General features: G+C 34.5%; 1 long non-coding RNA gene across 1 annotated transcript; it reads left to right on the top strand.

The window, feature by feature from the left end:
* Window positions 1-529: 529 nt before the first annotated feature.
* LOC136070358 (uncharacterized) lies at window positions 530-4752 on the top strand. The gene is made up of 2 exons (XR_010631624.1): window positions 530-1641; window positions 4494-4752. It is a non-coding gene; the product is annotated as an uncharacterized LOC136070358 (long non-coding RNA).
* The last annotated feature ends 113 nt before the right edge of the window (window positions 4753-4865 follow it).

The following is a 4865-nucleotide window of genomic DNA, read 5'->3' as shown; positions in this document are numbered from 1 at the left end:
TATCCGGATTGGGCTTACAAAGCTCAATTAGGACCGGGTGATGATCCGAATAAGTTCTGGGTAAGTGAGTGACAACTGCTTCTGGATAAAGCACTCTCCACAACGGGTTAGCAAAACATCTATCTATCCGTTCCAAAATCAAATTTGCTAGCTGCCTCTTATTTGTCCAGGTATATTTGGGTCCAGCAAACCCCAAATCCACAAAATTACAAGAGTCCAGAATAGCTTTAAAGTCTAACGCCCTATTAATATTTATATGATTACCCCCAAATTTATCCTCACCACACAAGACTTCATTAAAATCACCAATCATTAGCCAGGGCAGTGTGTGCAAGTGACCAACTTCTTCAATGTTAGACCACAAAATACGTCTTTCAACAATACGAGGACTCGCATAAATAGCAGTAAATAACCAAGAAAGGTTCGAGGCATTTTTAATCACAAAAAATATGTAGGATGTGTTGAAAAATTATTAATGTATTAAACAATAAATAAAAATAAATAAAAAAGAGTCAGAAGAAAAGAATGTCGGTCTAGCATCAGTATAAATAGAAAAAGAAAGCATAACAAACCCTGAAATCTGTTTGCATATTCTCTTTTCTCAGTAAAAAAATAAAAAGTCTGGACGAAAATCAAAAGCTTCCAAACCTTAGCTGTTCAGCGATGTCGGGCGATGGAGGATTTTCGTTGAAGATCGCCGCGTGTGGGTGCTTGATTGACGCATCACGTTACAAGTCAGAGTGGTATGTGATTAAAGTCCCCGATCCAGATTGCCGTCCTCTTCTTCTTCTAGGGTCAAGAAAAAGAAAAAGGAATGAAAAAGTGAGGACAACGATAAGCACGAAGCTTCTCGGTCCGATTTCAGTAACCGAGTCTGCTCCATTGTACATTTGCAAGAGTCATCTAGCCATAGCCTCCAATCTGTATTGTTTTGGAGGCCTAGACAGCGATAGAGATGCTCATGAAACGGTGTGGCGGCTAGACCTAGACTTTGACTCGTGGTGATTGGAACTCTGTTCCTCCCATGATCTTTTATAAAAGATGGGATCTGGTCCTTCACAACAAGTTATATGTGTTGGGTGGTTTCTTTCCGCAAAAATCAAAAGAATGGAAAGCTTTGCCCTATCTTCCCTTTGGAATTTACTCCGTTCCTGCCATTGCCGTACCTCTCCATGCTAAATATCTATGAAGTGATGAGTGGATCTTGGACTATATTTGGGTCTGGGCCTTTTTCTGGGCACCGCTGCATCGATGATTCTATTCCTTTGACGGGAAGAGTTGTTATGGTTGGTAATACTCTCTACTGGCCTTCTCTTCAAGATCTTCAAGAAGATGAGATTTGCACTATATATGCTTACAATGTGGATTGTTAAACCATGGCTCTTTCAGTGCTCGCTCAATCCTTGATGATACTGATACAGCTGAACATCTGTATTATGATTCAGAAGCACCTGGTTTGATCCATACAATCATCTTTTTTTTTTTTTTTTTTCTTTTTTTTTTTAAAAATTTGTACCCCTCTAATTTGCAGGGATGAGGATGACAACTTGTATATATCAAAGAACAAGAAACCAAAGTTAGCAAGTTTAATTATCAAAGATCATTAGGGGTAGTAGGTTGCTTCCTTGCATTATCAAACAGGTATACTCTTTTCCCCCTTTTCCGGTTCAAATAATTTACCTTGTGGATGATTTTGTCATTTCCTTCTTTTTATTTATTTATTTATTTTTTTAGTATGGGTTCAAAAGATCAACTTAGTAGACATAAACAACTATGACTATGAATGTCATTTGCTTTGTTCTTTATTTTTCTTTTCTTTTTGTGTGGGTGAGGAGGGGAGAGGAGGGTTGTAAAGTTGGATGATTGATTCAGATAAGATAAACTGTGAATCTTCTGGTCATCCCCTAATCAAATAGCTAGGGTTTATGGTGTTACGAGTAAACCAATATGATCTTGGTAGTCCTTCATTTTATCTCTACTTAGGTCCCTTTATATCATGGTTCAGGGAAAAAATGGGGAAAAATTATAGTAGCAAACGTGTTGTATTGAGGTTCTGTTTTTTCACTAGTACTGGAGTTGTTGATTACACTGCATATCGTTGCTTGATAAACAGAATTGTTTACTGGTTAAAGTTAAACCAAAATTAGGATAACAGCAACAATAACAAACAATTAGAACCAATTTATATTCTTGATATTCTTTCCCCTTAAAATAAAAAACAGAACCAGAACTTTATTTTACTTCCTAGTTCCTAGGCCCTTCACACTTTAGGATAGGATTTTTTTTATGAAAATTGTAATCATTATGGAGGAATACTGAATGGACACCAACATACTTGTTGGTAACTAGAAAACTTTGAGAGGTAAAGATTGTTATTTGTCACAATTAGTAAGAGCCTGAGAGGTTTTATAGCCTCTGGAGTGGCACTTAAAGCACGCTTCATGTTTTTCAGCCCTACTTGTTGTAATCGCAGAATATGTTTAGCTATTCTTTTTCAACATGTTTCAGCGCGATTAAGAGATGGTGGGTTACACAAGTGAAATTGTTTGTATAGATTAGCCTAACTAACAATGGATGAACATGTAGCTCGATTGGTTGGCACCTTGGAAAAATCAAGAGTTGCAATCCGGTATACAAGGCTTGTGGCATAAAAAATAGGTCTTATAATAGCTAGTTCCACCAATCTAATTTATACCAACTATTTTCTTTATAGGGTAGTCTTAAATCTTTGTTACACGTATGGTGGATCATTTCTATTCGTATAACCTCTCTAATATTCAAAAGTACGTACCTTTAAAACTTCCTAATGTACTTAAACTTAGTTAACACTTACAGTTGCTATGTTTAAAGACATTGCATACTCTAAGAGGTAATTCATTCCTTTGATTTATCTCAAAATTTTGGTTATCTGCTGTACGCATAAGGATGCACTTATGGTATTAGTTGAAGCATTTAATTCATTAGATGTTTATATTATGCAGATATCCTAGTAGCACTACATATGTTTTAGACTTACTCCTCTATAAACTAAGGGACAAACCATAAGACGTAAAACAATAAAATTCAGAAATTGGATTCTGAGGGACTTGATTTAATTTACTTTAGCCAAGACAATGATTTCAAGTAAAATATATGCTTTGTGTTTGTACTTTTCATCCTGTAGATTGTTTTTCCAAAAAAATTGACATCATGATTCTGTAGCATCCCTTGATATCATAGGCTAAAAGCCTTGTAGATCACTGGAATTTCTGATTCTTTCAATTGAGAGAAATTGGGTTCATATCACCCCCCTCCACTGGTTGTAAGGTGGAAAAAAAGGTTTGATATCATAAACAACTTGAATGGTAGCGGTTGAATTATTAAAATTATTTCGATTCATGTTGGCCACAGCATCATTTGATAGAAAATTTGAATGTTATATGAAGGACCAACCTTCATCAGATGCTTCCATCTTAACTCGCCTACTCATATAGATGCAGTTCAGACTTAATGCATTGACCTCGATAACAATTAAGTAGACATATTGTGATGAACATGCTATAATTTTAGTTCTTAAGTTTCACTGGTACATTTCTACTTTGAATAAGCTTTAGTGAACAAATTAGCTGGATTGGTGGTCATCCTCATCAGATCTTGTTTAGAGAGCCTCATCAGAACTTGTTTAGAGGGAAATCAAAGAATCTTCTCCATTTGTAATTTTATATCAATTTTTTTGCAACCCAAATTTTCCTCTTTTTTTTTTTTTTTTTTTGAAGTAGTCCATGTGATTCTCTTGAAAAGAAGCCTTGAGGTACGGAAAATGAGTAATAAATATAGGGGTATCACACACATTCCAAATGAATAAGTGAGTCACATGACATTATAACATGCTAAATACACAATAATATAAACAATATATAACATACCCTAATAAAAGACTAGTCTTATCTACCTAGAAAAAAAAAAAAATAAATAAAAGACTTGTCTTGTTTACTTTTTCGGTACATCAATAGTTGGGGGTGGGGGGGAATTAAGCCCTGGATCTTTCCATTGGAAAGACCAGGATGTTCCAACCAGAGAACCATAACTTTATTTTACTTCCTAGACCCTTCACACTTTAGGATAGGATTTGTCATGACATTGTAATATATATTTTTTTTTGATAGGTGTCATGACTACATTGTAATCATTATGGAGGAATATTGAATGGACACCAACATACTTGTTGATAACATGATTGATTAGGGTTGCATTTGGGATAGCTTATATTGGACAACTTCTTTTATCATTTAGCTTATTTTTGGTACTATTCATGGATCCTATTGCACTTTTTGGTACTATTCGTGAGTCTCACTGTATTATTTTAGTTAACTTTTAGCTTTATCTACAGTATTTTCAGTAAAATGTTTTCAGTTTTAGCTAAATAAGCTGTTCCTGAACTAACCCTAAGATAGATAAATTGAGTATCTTCTAGTCCTCTCCTAAGCAAATAACTAGGGTTTATGGTGTTACAGGATTAAATATATATATAGAGGTACCACATGAGAACATGAAGATCGGTTGAGAATTAACAAACCAAGCAATAATGAAGGGTTTTTTTTTTCCTTGAATTAAAAAAAAAAAAAATTGAGATCTAGTGTAGATCTAAAATGAATTGCCCAAAAGATGTATCTATAAAGCAAATTGATGCTTACAAAGGTTCTAAGAATAAAATGAGATCACAGTGAAAGGAAGATAATAAGATTGAATTGAATTGAAGATGTTATTCTTAAATTTTTTATTTTATTTTATTTTATTTTGATGCTTCTTTTTCTCATTTTATTTTCTATTTCTCTCCTGAAAAAAGTGATTACTCTCTCTCTCTCTCTCTCTCTCTCTCTCTCTCT

Source organism: Quercus suber, unplaced genomic scaffold (assembly GCF_002906115.3).
Source record: "Quercus suber isolate HL8 unplaced genomic scaffold, Cork oak 2.0 scaffold_228, whole genome shotgun sequence".
NCBI classification, from domain to species: Eukaryota; Viridiplantae; Streptophyta; class Magnoliopsida; order Fagales; family Fagaceae; genus Quercus; species Quercus suber.
Note: the sequence above shows the minus strand (reverse complement) of the source record. Positions and strands in the feature narration are given on the sequence as shown.